Source organism: Ranitomeya variabilis, chromosome 7 (assembly GCF_051348905.1).
Source record: "Ranitomeya variabilis isolate aRanVar5 chromosome 7, aRanVar5.hap1, whole genome shotgun sequence".
Taxonomy (NCBI): Eukaryota; Metazoa; Chordata; class Amphibia; order Anura; family Dendrobatidae; genus Ranitomeya; species Ranitomeya variabilis.
Genome location: NC_135238.1, coordinates 66,181,260 through 66,203,726, shown reverse-complemented (window position 1 = coordinate 66,203,726; position 22,467 = coordinate 66,181,260). Strand labels below are relative to the sequence as shown.

Here is a 22,467-nt window from a genome sequence, read left to right as displayed (position 1 = left end):
AGGTCCCTAAAACTAGGAGCTTCCTAGTCTATCCCTGTCCCCTGATAGCTCCTCAAGGTGGAGACACCACATTCTGGTGCCTTGCTATGCTCCTAAATCATCTCTTATCTGTCCCCTCCCCAATCCAGGGAGGTGAGAAGCAAAAGTATAGGATAACACTAACCATGCAAATAAGGTGTTAGGCAACGGGATTCTCCTGCTGCGCGGGATAGATCCCAAGCAATATCTGGTACCGTGGTATTCCATTCAAGTCCAGCCACTGCGACTGCTGCTCAGCACAGATGTTGGTCCCAGCGTCTGCTCAGGCATGGTTATGAGTGTTTGGGGCAGAGCCTAGCATATAATAGTCTCTCAGTGGTGCACACGGGCGCGCTAACATAATTTATGCTTTGGTGTAAGTGGGTGCTTTCTGCATGTTTGTGGGTCTGTCTATGCTCTAAGACTGTACACATTGCCAGGCAGGCAGCACACTTATGCGGCTTCGTACCCATGGCTCAACACCTTGAGTCTCTAGTCTGCTACATGCTTAGGGTGCAAGTCAGGCACAAGTTCAGTAGCGTCAGGACTGGGATAGTTAGCCACTTGGCTTAGCATCTGTTTCGTTCATGTCTGTGGTTAGCACAGTTCAGTTACAAGCAAGCTCAACCCTTATGCTTCCTCTCAGTGAAAGCGACAGAGTATTGTACCTAGCGTCATAATAGTTCCTTCTGTTGGCACAGCATCTGCTTCATTCATGTGTGTGATTTGTACAGTATAGTTGCAGGGCATCCTCAATCCACGTGCTAGCTTCCCTGTGATGTTAACAGGGTTTAGTACTTAGCATTCTTAGTGCAGTACCTCGCTGTGAAGTAACTGAGCTAGGTACTCAGTGTTCCGTTCACACTGGCGTTAACACAGTGTGTTTGAGGTAATGTTCCGTCATTGTTCACACTAGCAGCAGGTTCATCTGGTTCATCTGGGTTGCGATTGCACTTTATTTTTAATTTTATTTGGTGCAATCTGCCAACCCTAACACAGGGTAAGAAGGACAGGGATAAATTAAAATAGCAATCATACAAAATAAACACGCCAAACAACAGAGTGGACACAGGAAAGTTACAGGAAGGAGAAGCCAAATAGGATAGGATGAAGATGTGCACACAAAAAAAACTCCAAACAACAATCTCAAGAACAAATCTCCAAATGACAACTCCAACCACAAACTACACCTTCAACTCCATACCAGGCAGTAAGAACTAACACTGGCAATTCCGTAGTGCCAGATGCAAACATATATAGCAGAGATGAGTGACCCACACTAAACAGCTAAGACAATCCAGATAGAAATGCTCCAGAAGCTTCAACTGAACAGATTAATCCTTGCACTGCCAGCAAGGAAAAAACTTGCACTGTTTAATAAGATGGTGAAGTACTTCTAACAAGTGCAGATCAGAACATATACATGCAATAACTATGCCTTCCTGTAGTATAGAAACCTGTTCACAATGATCTCTTCCCCCAGGAAAACAACAACATAAACCATCCACCTTAATGTTCTTATCACCTAGCCTATATGTCACAAAAAAGTTGAATCTGGTAAAGAACAATGATCATCCTGCCTGTCTAGGTGTCAGACATTTGAAGATTCCAAATCTAAATTTTTTTTATGATCAGTGATTACCATGACTAATCCAAGAAATGTTGCCACTCTTCCAAAGCTCACTTAATTGCCAAGAGTGTCCTATTACCAATGTCATAGTTTTTCTCAGCGGATAAAAGTTTCTTTGAAAGTATGCTTATGGACATCATTTACTTGGAGATGCACCCTGCGACAATACATCTCCCACCCCCACTTCAGATGCATCAACCTCTATAATGAATGGCTGAGTGTTGTCAGGCTGCATTGGAATCGGCGCAGAAGCAAGACATTTATTTAAAGTATCAAATGCCTTCCAGAAAAGGGATCTCTTGAATGGAGAAAATGCATTTCTCTGGTTTGACATATAATTTATTGTCGCTGAGTATTTGTAAGACCTGCCTGACATGTATCTGATGTGACTTGAAGTCAGGCGAATAAATCAAAATGTCCTCAAGATAACCCACCACAAATCTACCTGCCAGGTGGCAAAAAAATGTATTTTACAAAGTGCAGCATTAGCCAACCCAAATGGCATCACAAGGTCTTCATAGTATTCCTCAGGTGTATTAAAGGCTGTCATCCACTCATCTGCCTCCTTATTTCAAATAAGATGATATGCCGCCTAAGGTCAAGTTTAGAAAACCATTTTGCCCCGATGATCTGGTTAAAGAGGTCCAGAATGAGAGGGAGAGGATATGGATTCTGGACTGTAATCTGATTAAGTTCTCATAAATTTAAGCAGGAGCATAACACCCCATAATTTTTCTTAACAAAAAAAACATTGCTGCAGTGGGAGATGAGGAAGGTCTGATATGATCCTTTGCCAGATATTCTGAAATATAGTCCTTCATGGCTTGTCTCTCCGGACCAGAAATGTTATATAACCTGCTCTTAGGCAACTTGACCCCAGCAATAAGAATAAAGGCACAATCATAAGGATGATGAGAAGGGAGTTCTTGACACCTCTGATCTAAAAGCACATCCTTGAGGTCAGACAGGTATTCCGGTAGAGACTGGGTTGCCGACTTAGCTAACCGGGTGCCCAAGCAATGTCCTTGACAGTACTCGCTCTAACTTACCACAACCCAAGCCCGCCAGCCTACTACGGGATTATGCAGCATAACTCAGGGTAGTCCAAGAACCACAAGACAGGGCAGGTCTTCTAGCACATAACAATTAATTACTAGTGCATGGTCTCTGCCTCAAATGACCTGAGTGAAATACCCCTTGCTCAAAGGTGCAGAGTCAATGGCAATTTTGGATATTGATCTAGACAGTTTATGTGGCTTGAGACCCTGGTCCTGGACGAACGTGGCGTCAATGAGATTAAGCCCCACCCCACTGTCCAGAAAGGCTGAAATAACCACCTTACTTTTGCCAAAATTTGAAGATTCCAAATCTAACATTTTTTTATGATCAGTGATTACATGACTGATCCAAGAAATGTTGCCACTCTTCCAAAGCTCACTTAATTGCCAAGAGTGTCCTATTACCAATGTCATAGTTTTTCTCAGCGGATAAAAGTTTCTTTGAAAGTATGCTTATAGACATCATTTACTTGGAGATGCACCCTGCGACAATACATCTCCCACCCCCACTTCAGATGCATCAACCTCTATAATGAATGGCTGAGTGTTGTCAGGCTGCATTGGAATCGGCGCAGAAGCAAGACATTTATTTAAAGTATCAAATACCTTCCAGAAAAGGGATCTCTTGAATGGAGAAAATGCATTTCTCTGGTTTGACATATAATTTATTGTCGCTGAGTATTTGTAAGGCTGGGTTCACATTGCGCTAGGTGTGTCCGTCTAACAGACTCGTTTTTAAGTAGTAAAAACGCAATGTAACGCACTTACTAACGCGCCCATAGACTTGCATTGTCTAACGCATCGTGACGCATCCCTAAATTGGTATGCGTTTGTCACATAACGTTTTTTTTCTGACGGACCTTCAACGCAGCTTGCAGCGTTCTCGGGTCCGGTCAAGCTAACGCACTACTAACGGAAGCGTTCATTCTGCCATAGAAGGCTATGGCAAACGCAGTCAGACGCAAATCATGAAAAATTTCCAAATAGGACCACACGTTTTAATAGCGTTTGAGGGTGGTCACATGTGTCATGTGACAGGAAATGTGATTTCGGCCATTAAAGGAGGAATATACCACCCACACATAGGACTACTGCACGTGACAGAGTGTTGCAATACCTCTCCTGAAATGTAAGTACATTTCTATATATATATCTCAGTATACATCATGGGAGTCTGTAAAATGTCCGTCGGATGTGTGTGTACTAAACATGTTGCTTTGTTGCACACAGATGTCGGATACAGATGTCAGCAGCAGCAGCAGCGTGTCTGCGATTTTTTCGTCACAGTCGGTAGGCTTGCACTTTAAAAAACCACTATAATGTTGTGTGAAACTCCATTGTATTGAGCTAGGCATAACAATCCTGTTTATTGTTTTATTGTGAATAGGAGTCTTCTGAGCCCGAGGCTGCTAGACCACCCCCCAAAAAACATGCTAAAAACACAAAGGTACATAGCACACATGTTGAATTTTTCAGGCATAAATTTATTGATCCAATGAATGTTAACATAATTTAATGTTAAAATATTTTTTTTTTACATTTTACATACACAATAGGTGGTGCAACACGGAGGACACAAAAGAAAGAAGGTCCCTAGCCGTCTGTCGTCGCCACAACTGCCAGTGGTAAATATCAAATTAGAAATATTCTATCCAATATTTATCAACAATCTATCTATTCAATTTCTATCTACTATACCTATAAAATATCAACTATCTATCGCTCCATCTATTTGTCAATCTATATTTATGTATATATCTATATCCATGTATCTATTTATCTATTTATTTATCTATCTATCAATATCTATGTATCTATCTATATATATCTATGTATCTATCTATATCGATGTATCTATCTATATCTATCTATATATCTATCTATAAATATGTATCTATCTATATCTATGTATCTATCTATATCTATCTATGTATCTATCTATAAATATGTATCTATCTATATCTATGTATCTATCTATATCTACAGTGGGGCAAAAAAGTATTTAGTCAGTCAGCAATAGTGCAAGTTCCACCACTTAAAAAGATGAGAGGCGTCTGTAATTTACATCATAGGTATACCTCAACTATGGGAGACAAACTGAGAAAAAAAAATCCAGAAAATCACATTGTCTGTTTTTTTAACATTTTATTTGCATATTATGGTGGAAAATAAGTATTTGGTCAGAAACAAAATTTAATCTCAATACTTTGTAATATATCCTTTGTTGGCAATGACAGAGGTCAAACGTTTTCTGTAAGTCTTCACAAGGTTGCCACACACTGTTGTTGGTATGTTGGCCCATTCCTCCATGCAGATCTCCTCTAGAGCAGTGATGTTTTTGACTTTTCGCTTGGCAACACGGACTTTCAACTCCCTCCAAAGGTTTTCTATAAGGTTGAGATCTGGAGACTGGCAAGGCAACTCCAGGACCTTGAAATGCTTCTTACGAAGCCACTCCTTCGTTGCCCTGGCGGTGTCCTTTGGATCATTGTCATGTTGAAAGACCCAGCCACGTTTCATCTTCAATGCCCTTGCTGATGGAAGGAGGTTTGCACTCAAAATCTCACGATACATGGCCCCATTCATTCTTTCATGTACCCGGATCAGTCGTCCTGGCCCCTTTGCAGAGAAACAGCCCCAAAGCATGATGTTTCCACCACCATGCTTTACAGTAGGTATGGTGTTTGATGGATGCAACTCAGTATTCTTTTTCCTCCAAACACGACAAGTTGTGTTTCTACCAAACAGTTCCAGTTTGGTTTCATCAGACCATAGGACATTCTCCCAAAACTCCTCTGGATCATCCAAATGCTCTCTAGCAAACTTCAGACGGGCCCGGACATGTACTGGCTTAAGCAGTGGGACACGTCTGGCACTGCAGGATCTGAGTCCATGGTCACGTAGTGTGTTACTTATGGTAGGCCTTCTTACATTGGTCCCAGCTCTCTGCAGTTCATTCACTAGGTCCCCCCGCGTGGTTCTGGGATTTTTGCTCACCGTTCTTGTGATCATTCTGACCCCACGGGGTGGGATTTTGCGTGGAGTCCCAGATCGAGGGAGATTATCAGTGGTCTTGAATGTCTTCCATTTTCTAATTATTGCTCCCACTGTTGATTTCTTCACTCCAAGCTGGTTGGCTATTGCAGATTCAGTCTTCCCAGCCTGGTGCAGGGCTACAATTTTGTTTCTGGTGTCGTTTGACAGCTCTTTGGTCTTCACCATAGTGGAGTTTGGAGTCAGACTGTTTGAGGGTGTGCACAGGTGTCTTTATATACTGATAACAAGTTTAAACAGGTGCCATTACTACAGGTAATGAGTGGAGGAAATAGGAGACTCTTAAAGAAGAAGTTACAGGTCTGTGAGAGCCAGAAATCTTGATTGTGTGTTTCTGACCAAATACTTATTTTCCACCATAATATGCAAATAAAATGTTAAAAAAACAGACAATGTGATTTTCTGGATTTTTTTTTCTCAGTTTGTCTCCCATAGTTGAGGTCTACCTATAATGTAAATTACAGACGCCTCTCATCTTTTTAAGTGGTGGAACTTGCACTATTGCTGACTGACTAAATACTTTTTTGCCCCACTGTATCTATGTATCTATATATCTATCTATATCTATCTAGATCTATGTATCTATCTATTGCTATATCTATGTATCTATCTATCTCTGTATATATGAATATGGCCATCCAGTGAAATTGAAACTATCAACCTAACTTTTTGTGTTTACCTAGTCCAAGTCACCGGCCAAAAAAAAAAGGATTGTCTTTGACGAAGAGCCATTGACTATCCACAACGAGACACTGATCAACCTTGTGGAAGCCAACCCCTCCATATGGGACCAGAGCGACAGCTCCCACCATGACATCGTGAAGAACCGGAAGTTGTGGGATCAAATAATCTGTCACTTTGATCCCCGATACATGGAGAAGTCTACAACCTCAAAGAAAAAAATTGGTAAATATTGGTGACGTAACATCGGAAAATGTAAACAAAAAAAAAAATCTATCCTATCAACCTATCCACTTGTTGTCTATCTCTCAATTATGAACTATCTGTACACTATCTATCTATACACTATTTCTAAAAACTATTTCTTAACTATCTATATACTATTTATATATCAACTATCCTAGCAAACTATGAAAAATGTTTCCTATATCTTCAAACTATCTGTCTACTATTTTTATGTATATATTTTTTTTTTAATTTAAAGCCGATGCTGTCCATACCCGTTGGAAGTCCATCCGCGATCGCTTTGTCCGTGACTACCGGAACAATCACAATGCTCAAAGCGGATCCAGTGGTAAACGGGTGACCCCGTATGTGCATTACGACCAACTGCTCTTTCTTCAAAAAACAGTGTCTCAGCGCTCGTAACTACAAATACGTCTGTGTGCGAGACAAAATTGTTTAAAGGAAACTAATTTACTTTATTTATATTAATTTTTTTTTTGGGTTACAGCACGATATGCAGTACCGCTGCTCCTAGACCGACAGAGGAACTGGAGCCTTCTCCAGTGGAACCAACGCAACCTGAAGATGTGTCTGGCATAAGCGAGCCACGATCTGCGGACAGAAGCACTGTTGCTGCAGGTGTGAGTGCCCGGTTGCAATCACAGCGTGGACGCAAGCGAGCAACACAAAAAGATGAAGCTGATGCAATTATCGTGGATGGACTCCAACGGGTAGAGGACATGTGTCGCAGTGAGCTGAAAGACCTGAGGCGAGAAATTACCGAGCTGCAAGCACGCGAGTCTGTATACTCTGCTAATGAGTGGAAGCTACTTTTCTTATCCTATGTGCCTGTAGCACAAAATATCCCGGCACATAGAAACTTTATGTTTAGACAAAGACTGAACGAGCTTCTAGAGGAATTTGTGGGCCCACAAGAACCCGCTCCATCGGGAACTAGAAGAATGGACTTGCCGGCCTACAACCCTCAATATAGAGGCCGGGGTGAAACGAGCATGGAACCTCATAGACAATGTAGCAGTCCATCATATAGTTGGGCAGACAATACGCCCATGCAGTACCAAAGTCTTTAGTACAGTTCAGTGTCCCCAGCCAGGTGCAATTACCACGTTGCAAGTTTCCCTTTTTTTTTTTTTGTTATGTTTTTTGTTGTGAATTTCTATTTTCCTTTTTTTTCATCCCTATGGGATATCATATGTTAAACCTGTGTACCAAAAGTTTGTTGGAAAAACCCATAAACATTTTGTAAACTGTTTCAAATTTAAGAATCTTGGATGACTTTAACTTTTAACACAACACAACTTTATACACGACATAAGGTAATTTTTTACACGACATCAGGTTAAAAAACTTTTTACACGCCATAAGGTAACTTTTTACACGACATCAGGTTAAAAAACTTTTTACACGACATAAGGTAACTTTTTACACTATGTCACTTTTTACACGACATCAGGGTAACTTTTTACACGACATCAGGTTAACAACATAACTTTTTACACGACATCAGGAAGACTTTACAATATTTTCACACGTATCTGTCTTGCCATGGAACATGGCCTTCATGTGTGAAGTAGTGTGCAAATTGATCACGAATCCTCATTATTTGTGCTGTTGACCGAACTGCATTCGATTCAATGCTACTGAGGTTCGACTCACAATCATCAGGGTCTACCACCTGGGTTTCATTTCTCGCCACAAAATTATGCAGACAGATGCACGCCTTCACAACACGGTCCACATTTTCTGGTTGCAGTTGCATGCAGGTTAGTAAAATCCGCCATTTTAATGTCAAAATCCCAAAGGCACACTCCACATAACGTCTAGCCCGGCTCAAGCGATAATTAAAAATGCGCCTGCTGGAGTCTAGACTACGGCTTGAGTAGGGCTTGAGGAGATTTTGTCCTAGTTGGAAGGCCTCGTCACCAACTAAAACATAGGGCAAACTTGGGCCTTCGGTCCCCGGAAGAGGTCGTGATGAGGGTATGTTTAAACTTTGGCTGTACAAACATCGGCCCATGTTGGAGTCTCTGAATACTCTGGAATCGTTAGTCCGGCCATAAGCACCAATATCCACAGCAACAAAACGGTACCTGGCATCCGCAATAGCCATCAATACTATAGAAAAGTATTTCTTATAGTTATAGTACAGGGAACCACTATGCGCAGGTTTCTGAATCCGTATGTGCTTTCCGTCCACGGCACCAATACAATTGGGGAAATTAGCCACATCCTCAAACTGTTGGGAAATCGCTAGCCACATTTCTGATGTTGGTGTTGGTAGCACAAGTGGTTGCAAGTTATTCCAAATGGCATCACAAGTCTCCCGAACCAGTTGGCAAATTGTTGACTTCCCAAGTCTAAACTGATAATGCAGTGATGCAAAAGTTTCTCCGGTAGCCAGATATCTGTCGACATTCAAAAAAAAAAAAAAAAAAAATTAGGATTTTTAGTGATCATCTAAAGGCTAGTTACAATAGAATATACAATTGCTAAATGAACATTAGGCCACACGATACCGAGATCTAGTCTTTGTCAATAGAATACTAAAAAAAATGTATAATTACCTCACAGTCACTACTAGACGTTGCTGCGCACTGATGCTTTCACGAAAAGTGCTGCGATGATGATGTATCTCATCCTTCACATGCGAGAGCAGAACATCAAAGGTCTCAATGGACATCCTTAGATAGCGTTGGAATTTGGAGGGGTGATCCCGAAGCTGCACATACAGGGTGTGAAAGGCACCATATGTACTCCGCAAGAAATTCACTTCGTGGATCCAATATCTCCTTTGCGAACTACGCTTTCTCTGATGAAGTCGCAACCGCATCAAGCGAAATCTGACGAGCTCAGACACAAACATCTTGCTAGCAGAAGTTCACTCAATGCTTTCAAAATGGAGAATGAGTCTGTGCCCACACCCGACAATGACAAAAGGGAAAAAAAAAAAAAAAAAAAAAAAAGAACAACTTTATTGACAGTGACAAACGCAGACAAACGGATACTTCGTAAACGGACATCAAAATGAAAAAACGCGATCACATGCGTTAACGCTAGCGTTACCGTGACGACGAATTTCACATATTTTTTGCTCCTTTTCTGTACATGCGTTTAACGCATCCGTTTAACGCCATGTACTTGACGCAATGTGAACCTAGCCTAAGACCTGCCTGACATGTATCTGATGTGACTCGAAGTCAGGCGAATAAATCAAAATGTCCTCAAGATAACCCACCACAAATCTACCTGCCAGGTGGCAAAAAAATGTATTTTACAAAGTGCAGCATTAGCCAACCCAAATGGCATCACAAGGTCTTCATAGTATTCCTCAGGTGTATTAAAGGCTGTCATCCACTCATCTGCCTCCTTATTTCAAATAAGATTATATGCCGCCTAAGGTCAAGTTTAGAAAACCATTTTGCCCCGATGATCTGGTTAAAGAGGTCCGGAATGAGAGGGAGAGGATATGGATTCTGGACTGTAATCTGATTAAGTTCTCATAAATTTAAGCAGGAGCATAACACCCCATAATTTTTCTTAACAAAAAAAACATTGCTGCAGTGGGAGATGAGGAAGGTCTGATATGATCCTTTGCCAGATATTCTGCAATATAGTCCTTCATGGCTTGTCTCTCCGGACCAGAAATGTTATATAACCTGCTCTTAGGCAACTTGACCCCAGCAATAAGAATAACGGCACAATCATAAGGATGATGAGAAGGGAGTTCTTGACACCTCTGATCTAAAAGCACATCCTTGAGGTCAGACAGGTATTCCGGTAGAGACTGGGTTGCCGACTTAGCTAACCGGGTGCCCAAGCAATGTCCTTGACAGTACTCGCTCTAACTTACCACAACCCAAGCCCGCCAGCCTACTACGGGATTATGCAGCATAACTCAGGGTAGTCCAAGAACCACAAGAGAGGGCAGGTCTTCTAGCACACAACAATTAATTACTAGTGCATGGTCTCTGCCTCAAATGACCTGAGTGAAATACCCCTTGCTCAAAGGTGCAGAGTCAATGGCAATTTTGGGTATTGATCTAGACAGTTTATGTGGCTTGAGACCCTGGTCCTGGACGAACGTGGCGTCAATGAGATTAAGCCCCACCCCACTGTCCAGAAAGGCTGAAATAACCACCTTACTTTTGCCAAAATGGGTCACAGCTAGTAAAAAAAATTGTGATCAACCCACAAAGGAAATATGTACACACTGGTTGCTAGCCTTCACGCAACCCGGCCTCCTTAGCTTTCTGGTGGTTGTTTGAGGTTATGTACCATATTTTTCAGACTATAAGACGCACTTTTTCCCCAAAAAATTTTGGGGAAATACTGGGGTGCTTCTTATAGTCATAATGTACTTACAATTAGCGTGGTGAAGCAGAAGTCCAGCATGGGTGATATCCATAAAAAATAACTTTTATTCCTTTTTCATTAAAAGCACATAAGTCCAAAATCCATCTTTATATCCAGAGACACAAAAACGGGTAATTCATACCAGTGACAGTCACAGGCTTAAAGTACATTTAAAATCATACGCGTTTCAATGGTCGTGCCGCCTTAGTCATTGTGATAAAACTAAAATAAAAGAGGGCTGCTATAAAGGACTAAGCCCATTAGGTTATGTCCTCTGATCTTGCAGATAACAGAAACAGCGCAACACCTACAGGTAATTAATGAGTTTAGCCTGAAATTGCATGTAGAGATACTATGCTTAAGGCAGGAGATAGAAAAGAAAAAAAATACAAGAATTATAGCTTATCATCATTCATAATAATTCATGAGATCCTGCCGGATATTCATGCCTGGGGGGCTCTGGACTTAAGTTGATACATCCACCATATCTCTCTGTTGGTTATTTTTCTATTTATATCTCCCCCTCGAAATGGAGCTTTAACCCTTTCAATACCGCGGACCTCAAATGAGCTGACATCCCCATTGTTTATGGATGAAATGTTTGGATGCAGCAGAGCTCTTACGAGTAATTTTATTCACTGCATCAGACAGGTGCCTTCCTATTCTGACCTTCAGGGGGCCCACTGTGCACCCCACATATTGCTGGTCACAAGTGGTGCAATTAATCAATACACAACATTGGAGGTATTGGCAGTTATGTAGTGGTAATTTTGTATATCGTTTTCGTGACAGATGAGTGAAATTCCTTAGTGTTCACCAAGGCTAAAAGAAGTAAAATTGGCTCAGTACAAAAGGTAAATACAAGTGTGGGCATAACATATGAACCTGCTGAAAATATGTGGTGAACAGTAAGGAATTTCACTCATCTGTCACTAAAAAGATGTACAAAATTAACCACTACATTAACTGCAATACTTCCAATGTTGTGTATTTGATTAATTGCGGTATTGAAAGGGTTAAAGCTCCATTTTGAGGGGGAGATATAAAAAGAAAAATAACCAACAGAGAGATATGGTGGATGTATCAATTTAAGTCCAGAGCCCCCCCCCCAGGCATGAATATCCGGCAGGATCGTAGGAATTATTATGAATGATGATAAGCTATAATTCTTGTATTTTTTTTTTCTTTTCTATCTCCTGCATTAAGCATAGTATCTCTACATGCAAATTTCAGACTAAACTCATTAATTACCTGTAAGTGTTGCCCTGTTTCTGTTGTCTGCAAGATCAGAGGGCGTAGCCTAATGGGCTTAGTCCTTTATAGCAGCCCTCTTTTATTTTATTTTTATCACAATGACTAAGGCGGCATGACAATTGAAACGCGTGTGATTTTCAATGCACTTTAAGCCTGTGACTGTCACTGGTATGAATTGCCCGTTTTTGTATCTCTGGATATAAAGATGGATTTTGGACTTAGGTGCTTTTAATGAAAGTGGAATAAAAGTTATTTTTTATGGATATCACCCACGCTGGACTTCTGCTTCACCTTCATACTAATTGCAGCACTGCATGATCTGTGCGGTGGGACTGAGAAGAGGTGAGCTGATCTTTTCTGCTTTTTTCTACAATTAGCATGGTGGCAGTAGGAGTCGGGCGATTCTTGTGGTCGTCCGGTGCTGCAGGGCAATGATGTCACTCCCATCCCAGGCTGGTGAGGCAGGTTCGGCAGTGCTCGGTGGTACAGGGGCTATGGTGACATCTTGTTAAAGCCCAAAGCCCCGACACTTCCATTGTCTCGATGCTGTGGCCTCCAGAAAAATGGCCTTCGGAGTCGGCACATGCGGAGATTGAGATCTTGGCAACAAGATCTAGTCCCAAGATCTCTGGCGACCATTTTCCTGGAGGCCACAGCATTGAGGCAATGGAAGTGCAGGGGCTCCGGGCTTTCACAAAATGTTGTCGGAGCCACCGCACCACCGAGCACTGCTGAACCTGCTGCACCAGTCTGGGTCATATCATCGCCGGACCACCAAACAACCCCTGTGACCCCACTCCACCAGTGCTGCTGATCCCCCTGGGATGAATTTGGACTGTAAGACGGACCCTTATTTGGCGCATTAATTTTTTTCCTCCTTTTCCTTCTAAAAATTTGGGGTGTGTACTATGGTCCTGTGCATCTTATTGTCTGAAAAATATGGTATATAGGGACAAGCACTCACAAAATGACTCTTCCACCACAGAAAAAGCACACCCACCTTTTACGCCGAACTGCAGGAGGACCAACAAAATAAGTCGTCCCACTCAACTGCATGGGTTCTTCGGTTGACTCAACCCAAGGTTCTCTTGACCCCGGACCCTCTAAAGACTAGGGTGTCTCTTTATATCTCTGATGAAGAGGGCGGTCCACATGGATAGCCAGAGACATGGCCGCTTGGAAATTGGGGTCTTATGCAGGGAAAAGGCATCCTTTATCTTCAGAGAAAGCCCCTGACCCAACTGACTATGAAGTATGGGGACAATCCATTTTAAGTAATCAGGGATCACCTACGAAACTCGTTTAGATTCAGCCAGAGAGACGTGGTCAGGGTTGTCACATATATGACCCATGTTGGAACTTCTTGGTTTTTTTTTTGGTGTAAATCAGGTTTATTGAGTTAAATAGACAATACAAGATCAATCATTAATAATAAACAATCATATAACTTGGTAAAAAATAAGTGAGTAATAATGATATATCCTTTAAAGTAGATTTATACTTAGTATCTATTTACCATAACCTCTTAGTCATTGATATAACTTGTTTGCAATTACATCAATAAAGGGAGATCCTGAAATATCAACAACAACTTTGATGTATATTCTAAAGGTACCGTCACATTAAGCGATGCTGCAGCGATATAGACAACGATGCCGATCGCTGCAGCGTCGCTGTTTCGTCGTTGTGTGGTCGCTGGAGAGCTGTCACACAGACAGCTCTCCAGCGACCAACGATGCCGAAGTCCCCGGGTAAACAGGGTAAACATCGGGTTACTAAGCGCAGGGCCGCGCTTAGTAACCCGATGTTTACCCTGGTTACCAGTGTAAATGTAAAAAAACCCAAACACTACATACTTACATTCCGGTGTCTGTCGCATCCCCCGGCGTCCGCTTCCCTGCACTGTGTAAACACTGGCCCTAAAGCAGAGCGGTGACGTCACCTTTGTGCTCTGCTTTACGGCCGGCGCTGACACATTCAGTGCAGGGAAGCGGACGCCGGGGGACGTGACAGACATCAGAAGGTGAGTATGTAGTGTTTTTTTCTTTTACTTTTACAATGGTAACCAGGGTAAATATCGGGTTACTAAGCGCGGCCCTGCGCTTAGTAACCCGATATTTACCCTGGTTACAAGTGAACACATCGCTGGATCGGTGTCACACACACCGATCCAGCGATGTCAGCGGGTGATCCAGCGACGAAATAAGGTGCTGTGTTATGGTTCTCAATGGCAAGAGAACATAGCCCAGCATACATAGGAACTAGCTCTTGGAAGGATGGAAACTTAAACTGACCATGAACTAAACCTGCCGCACAACTAACAGTAGCCGGGTAGCGTAGCCTGCGTTTTATCCCTAGACGCCCAGGGCCGGCCGGAGGACTAACTAATCCTGGCAGAGGAAAATATAGTCCTGGCTCACCTCTAGAGAAATTTCCCCGAAAGGCAGACAGAGGCCCCCACATATATTGGCGGTGATTTAAGATGAAAATGACAAACGTAGTATGAAAATAGGTTTAGCAAAATCGAGGTCCGCTTACTAGATAGCAGGAAGACAGAAAGGGTACTTTCATGGTCAGCTGAAAACCCTATCAATACACCATCCTGAAATTACTTTAAGACTCTAGTATTAACTCATAACATCAGAGTGGCAATTTCAGATCACAAGAGCTTTCCAGACACAGAAACGAAACTGCAGCTGTGAACTGGAACAAAATGCAAAAAACAAACAAGGACAAAAGTCCGACTTAGCTGGAAGTTGTCTGGTAGCAGGAACATGCACAGAAAGGCTTCTGATTACAATGTTGACCGGCATGGAAGTGACAGAGGAGCAAGGTTAAATAGCGACTCCCACATCCTGATGGGAACAGGTGAACAGAGGGGATGATGCACACAAGTTCAATTCCACCAGTGGCCACCGGGGGAGCCCAAAATCCAATTTCACAACAGTACCCCCCCCTCAAGGAGGGGGCACCGAACCCTCACCAGAACCACCAGGGCGATCAGGATGAGCCCTATGAAAGGCACGGACCAGATCGGAGGCATGAACATCAGAGGCAGTCACCCAAGAATTATCCTCCTGACCGTATCCCTTCCATTTGACCAGATACTGGAGTTTCCGTCTGGAAACACGGAAGTCCAAGATTTTTTCCACAACGTACTCCAACTCGCCCTCAACCAACACCGGAGCAGGAGGCTCAACGGAAGGCACAACCGGTACCTCATACCTGCGCAACAATGACCGATGAAAAACATTATGAATAGAAAAAGATGCAGGGAGGTCCAAACGGAAGGACACAGGGTTAAGAATCTCCAATATCTTGTACGGGCCGATGAACCGAGGCTTAAACTTAGGAGAAGAAACCCTCATAGGGACAAAACGAGAAGACAACCACACCAAGTCCCCGACACAAAGCCGAGGACCAACCCGACGCCGGCGGTTGGCAAAAAGCTGAGTCTTCTCCTGGGACAACTTCAAATTGTCCACCACCTGCCCCCAAATCTGATGCAACCTCTCCACCACAGCATCCACTCCAGTACAATCCGAAGATTCCACCTGACCGGAGGAAAATCGAGGATGAAACCCCGAATTACAGAAAAAAGGAGACAACAAGGTGGCAGAGCTGGCCCGATTATTGAGGGCAAACTCCGCTAAAGGCAAAAAAGCAACCCAATCATCCTGATCTGCAGACACAAAACACCTCAAATATGTCTCCAAAGTCTGATTCGTCCGCTCGGTCTGGCCATTAGTCTGAGGATGGAAAGCAGACGAGAAAGACAAATCTATGCCCATCCTAGCACAGAATGCCCGCCAAAATCTAGACACGAATTGGGTTCCTCTGTCAGAAACGATATTCTCCAGAATACCATGCAAACGAACCACATTTTGAAAAAACAGAGGAACCAACTCGGAAGAAGAAGGCAACTTAGGCAGGGGAACCAAATGGACCATCTTAGAGAAACGGTCACACACCACCCAGATGACAGACATCTTCTGAGAAACAGGAAGATCCGAAATAAAATCCATCGAGATGTGCGTCCAAGGCCTCTTCGGGACAGGCAAGGGCAACAACAATCCACTAGCCCGAGAACAACAAGGCTTGGCCCGAGCACAAACGTCACAAAACTGCACAAAGCCTCGTACATCTCGTGACAGGGAAGGCCACCAGAAGGACCTTGCCACCAAATCCCTGGTACCAAAGATTCCAGGATGACCTGCCAACGCAGAAGAATGAACCTCAGAAATGACTTTACTGGTCCAATCATCAGGAACAAACAGTCTACCAGGTGGGCAACGATCAGGTCTATCCGCCTGAAAATCCTGCAAGGCCCGCCGCAGGTCTGGAGAAACGGCAGACAATATCACTCCATCCTTAAGGATACCTGTAGGTTCAGAATTACCAGGGGAGTCAGGCTCAAAACTCCTAGAAAGGGCATCCGCCTTAACATTCTTAGAACCCGGTAGGTATGACACCACAAAATTAAACCGAGAGAAAAACAACGACCAGCGCGCCTGTCTAGGATTCAGGCGTCTGGCGGACTCAAGATAAATTAAATTTTTGTGGTCGGTCAATACCACCACCTGATGTCTAGCCCCCTCAAGCCAATGACGCCACTCCTCAAAAGCCCACTTCATGGCCAAAAGCTCCCGATTCCCAATATCATAATTCCGCTCGGCGGGCGAAAATTTACGAGAAAAAAAAGCACAAGGTTTCATCACGGAGCAGTCGGAACTTCTTTGCGACAAAACCGCCCCAGCTCCGATTTCAGAAGCGTCGACCTCAACCTGAAAAGGAAGAGCAACATCAGGCTGACGCAACACAGGGGCGGAAGAAAAGCGGCGCTTAAGCTCCCGAAAGGCCTCCACAGCAGCAGGGGACCAATCAGCAACATCAGCACCCTTCTTAGTCAAATCAGTCAATGGTTTAACAACATCAGAAAAACCAGCAATAAATCGACGATAAAAGTTAGCAAAGCCCAAAAATTTCTGAAGACTCTTAAGAGAAGAGGGTTGCGTCCAATCACAAATAGCCCGAACCTTGACAGGATCCATCTCGATGGAAGAGGGGGAAAAAATGTATCCCAAGAAGGAAATCTTTTGAACCCCAAAAACGCACTTAGAACCCTTCACACACAAGGAATTAGACCGCAAAACCTGAAAAACCCTCCTGACCTGCTGGACATGAGAGTCCCAGTCATCCGAAAAAATCTGAATATCATCCAGATACACGATCATAAATTTATCCAAATAATCACGGAAAATGTCATGCATAAAGGACTGAAAGACTGAAGGGGCATTTGAAAGGCCAAAAGGCATCACCAAATACTCAAAGTGGCCCTCGGGCGTATTAAATGCGGTTTTCCACTCATCCCCCTGCTTAATTCGCACCAAATTATACGCCCCACGGAGATCTATCTTAGAGAACCACTTGGCCCCCTTTATGCGAGCAAACAAATCAGTCAGCAGTGGCAACGGATATTGATATTTAACCGTGATTTTATTCAAAAGCCGATAATCAATACACGGCCTCAAAGAGCCATCTTTCTTAGACACAAAGAAAAAACCGGCTCCTAAGGGAGATGACGAAGGACGAATATGTCCCTTTTCCAAGGACTCCTTTACATATTCTCGCATAGCAGCATGTTCAGGCACAGACAGATTAAATAAACGACCCTTAGGGTATTTACTACCCGGAATCAAATCTATGGCACAATCGCACTCCCGGTGCGGAGGTAATGAACCAAGCTTAGGTTCTTCAAAAACGTCACGATAGTCAGACAAGAATTCAGGAATCTCAGAGGGAATAGATGACGAAATGGAAACCAAAGGTACGTCCCCATGCATCCCCTTACATCCCCAGCTTAACACAGACATAGCGTTCCAGTCGAGGACTGGGTTATGAGATTGCAGCCATGGCAATCCAAGCACCAACACATCATGTAGATTATACAGCACAAGAAAGCGAATAATCTCCTGATGATCCGGATTAATTCGCATAGTTACTTGTGTCCAGTATTGTGGTTTATTACTAGCCAATGGGGTGGAGTCAATCCCCTTCAGAGGTATAGGAGTTTCAAGAGGCTCTAAATCATACCCACAGCGTTTGGCAAAGGACCAATCCATAAGACTCAAAGCGGCGCCAGAGTCGACATAGGCATCCGCGGTAATAGATGATAAAGAACAAATCAGGGTCACAGATAGAATAAACTTAGACTGAAAAGTGCCAATTGAAACTGACTTATCAAGCTTCTTAGTACGCTTAGAGCATGCTGATATAACATGAGTTGAATCACCACAATAAAAGCACAACCCATTTTTTCGTCTAAAATTCTGCCGTTCGCTTCTGGACAGAATTCTATCACATTGCATATTCTCTGGCGTCTTCTCAGTAGACACCGCCAAATGGTGCACAGGTTTGCGCTCCCGCAGACGTCTATCGATCTGGATAGCCATTGTCATGGACTCATTCAGACCCGCAGGCACAGGGAACCCCACCATAACATCCTTAACGGCATCAGAGAGACCCTCTCTGAAATTCGCCGCCAGGGCGCGCTCATTCCACTGAGTAAGCACAGACCATTTACGGAATTTTTGGCAGTATATTTCAACTTCATCTTGCCCCTGAGATAGGGACATCAAGGCTTTTTCCGCCTGAAGCTCTAAATGAGGTTCCTCATAAAGCAACCCCAAGGCCAGAAAAAACGCATCCACATTGAGCAACGCAGGATCCCCTGGAGCCAATGCAAAAGCCCAATCTTGAGGGTCGCCCCGGAGCAAGGAAATCACAATCCTGACCTGCTGAGCAGGATCTCCAGCAGAGCGAGATTTCAGGGACAAAAACAACTTGCAATTATTTTTGAAATTTTGAAAGCAAGATCTATTCCCCGAGAAAAATTCAGGCAAAGGAATTCTAGGTTCAGATATAGGAACATGAACAACAAAATCTTGTAAATTTTGAACTTTCGTGGTGAGATTATTCAAACCTGCAGCTAAACTCTGAATATCCATTTTAAACAGGTGAACACAGAGCCATTCCAGGATTAGAAGGAGAGAGAGAGAGGAAGGCTGCAATATAGGCAGACTTGCAAGTGATTCAATTGAAAGCACACTCAGAACTGAAGGAAAAAAAAAAAAAAAAAATTTCAGCAGACTTCTTTTTTCTCTCCTTTCTCTGCCAATTAATTTAACCCTTTAAGGCCGGTCAAACTGTTATGGTTCTCAATGGCAAGAGAACATAGCCCAGCATACATAGGAACTAGCTCTTGGAAGGATGGAAACTTAAACTGACCATGAACTAAACCTGCCGCACAACTAACAGTAGCCGGGTAGCGTAGCCTGCGTTTTATCCCTAGACGCCCAGCGCCGGCCGGAGGACTAACTAATCCTGGCAGAGGAAAATATAGTCCTGGCTCACCTCTAGAGAAATTTCCCCGAAAGGCAGACAGAGGCCCCCACATATATTGGCGGTGATTTAAGATGAAAATGACAAACGTAGTATGAAAACAGGTTTAGCAAAATCGAGGTCCGCTTACTAGATAGCAGGAAGACAGAAAGGGTACTTTCATGGTCAGCTGAAAACCCTATCAATACACCATCCTGAAATTACTTTAGAACTCTAGTATTAACTCATAACATCAGAGTGGCAATTTCAGATCACAAGAGCTTTCCAGACACAGAAACGAAACTGCAGCTGTGAACTGGAACAAAATGCAAAAAACAAACAAGGACAAAAGTCCGACTTAGCTGGAAGTTGTCTGGTAGCAGGAACATGCACAGAAAGGCTTCTGATTACAATGTTGACCGGCATGGAAGTGACAGAGGAGCAAGGTTAAATAGCGACTCCCACATCCTGATGGGAACAGGTGAACAGAGGGGATGATGCACACAAGTTCAATTCCACCAGTGGCCACCGGGGGAGCCCAAAATCCAATTTCACAACAGTGCTGGCCTTCTAGCTCCGACCAACGATGTCACAGCAGGATCCTGATCGCTGCTGCATGTCAAACACAACGATATCGCTATCCAGGACGCTGCAACGTCACGGATCGCTATCGTTATCGTTGTTAAGTTGTTCAGTGTGAAGGTACCTTAAATCAGATTTCTATTGTTCTACTATCGAGTTACAGTGAGAATGTAATTGAAAATTTATAGAATACAACAAAAACTTTACAAGTTTAATTAGCATAATCTCCTGACAACCCATCAATTAAAAATAGAATGAGATATATTTAAGTGATAATTAAATGGGGATTTTAAAAGAGAAACAAACTATCTATATTGTCCAGAGAACAAGGAAAGAATCTGTGGATAGTTTATTACAAGAAGAATAGAAAAAAAGAAAGAAAGAAAGAAAGAAAGATATAGAGTGAAAAATAGGATAGAAGTAGTTGAGAAGGAGGTATAGTAGGAAAAGAAATTGAGTGACAGCAAGGGGGTTTAGGAGGAGAAGGTGGGGGAAAGAACTGGTTTCTCATCCAACATTTATATTTCTGTAGTTAATACTACAAGTCATGGTCGAAATGTTCACATTAGGGAGTATTAAAAAACATAAGTTAGTTTGTATCCATTAGGCCATTTTGTTTAACCAGATGCTCAGTTCCTCAGTCTCTCTGAATACATTCCAAGGTGTCCATATATTATAAATCTTGTCTGAATTTCCAGTACTTTTGCCTATCAATTGCCCCATTCTGAAGATATGATTAAGTTCTAAAACAAAGTCGGAGCGTGAAGGCAACTTTGTTTCCAATAACGGGGAATTAAATTTCGAGCAGCTGTTAAGAAGTGTCTAAGTAAACTTTTCTTAAATTTGGAGATGGGGATGTCTTATAAAGATAGTAAGGCCAATTCCATTGTGGGCAGAATTTCGTAGAGAGACAATTTATTATATAGGTCAAAAACAGCAGACCAGAAGTTTTTAATAGGCGGACATGACCATCATATGTGTAAATATGAGCCTTTTTCCTTCCAACACCTCCAACATATGTCTGGCTTTGTGGGGAACATAAAATGAATAGTGGATCGGCATCTGTACCAGCAATTTGTAACTTTTTTCCTGGGATGTCGAGCATAACGAGGATCTGAATGTAAAAAGGAGAATCCTGGATCAGTCCTCGGGCCCCAACAGTTTATTTAGTTCGCTTTCCCACTTCGAAAAGAATAAAGGAGGATCATGCTAAGTCAAGTGATTTTCTTGAAACATCTTATATGAATGCAAAAAGCAATATGTAAGTAATATAACTACCAAAAGATCCCACCAAACGAGAGATATAATACAGCATGGGGAGGAATTAAAACATAACTTTTAATATACGCATAAAAGAAATCAAGACAAAACATGTGACCCAAAGTGACTTAAAACACAAGGGATTGTGTCTCATCGTAAAGAGTAAAACGATATGGAAACAACAATCCCCAAAGGATAAAGAGATTTCACTTGCAGTGGCTATAGCAAAATCAAGGTAAACCAGGGTATAATGCATAAATTCGGCATAAATAATGACAGTTATCACATGAAAATCACATGTGTGGTCGGTTGGTTGAAAATATTCAACATGTGAGAAGACAATATATATAAAAAAGAACAATCTCACTAAATCCAAGGACCAAGTGCGGGAGAAAGGGATATTCCTGGGTTAAGGATAATCCATGATACAGCAAATGAGGGAGACAATACCCTGCCAATCCCTATGGGGCTAGCAATAAACTATTCCCCAGACTCCCATCCTTACAAGGACAGTCCACATCTACCCCTATATTTAAGCATGCCCTGCAGTGTAGCATAGAGAGTGGCAGGACTCTATGTCCCTCTATATAGCACTTAGGCACTTTATCTCCTAAAACAAGCTATTCCCCTGATGATTCAGCTTAGAAGAAAGCTTTGGGGCATCCTATTAGGGAGAGTGCAGGGCATGTCCACAAAGTCGCCAGAGGGTTATTTAGTGAGAGCTTCATCTCCAAGTCCACCCATGTTTTGCTATTTTTATGGTGGAATAGGTCTAAAATACAAGTTCCGAGTGAGGTATAGTTACATAATGAGAAATCTGCAAGGCCCAATCCCCCCGCTTGTTTAGATCTACTTAATAGTTAGTAAGACAAGCGTGGACGCTTACCGGACCACAAATCTCGTTATTGCTTTCTTGAGTCTAGAGAAAAAAGGAAGCTGGAAGGAATAAAG

General features: G+C 42.6%; 1 long non-coding RNA gene across 1 annotated transcript; it reads left to right on the top strand.

Annotated features, from left to right (window-relative positions):
* The first annotated feature begins 3,840 nt into the window (after window positions 1-3,840).
* On the top strand, window positions 3,841-4,430 carry LOC143784952 (uncharacterized). Its single transcript, XR_013217929.1, has 3 exons — window positions 3,841-3,996; window positions 4,094-4,153; window positions 4,263-4,430. It is a non-coding gene; the product is annotated as an uncharacterized LOC143784952 (long non-coding RNA).
* The last annotated feature ends 18,037 nt before the right edge of the window (window positions 4,431-22,467 follow it).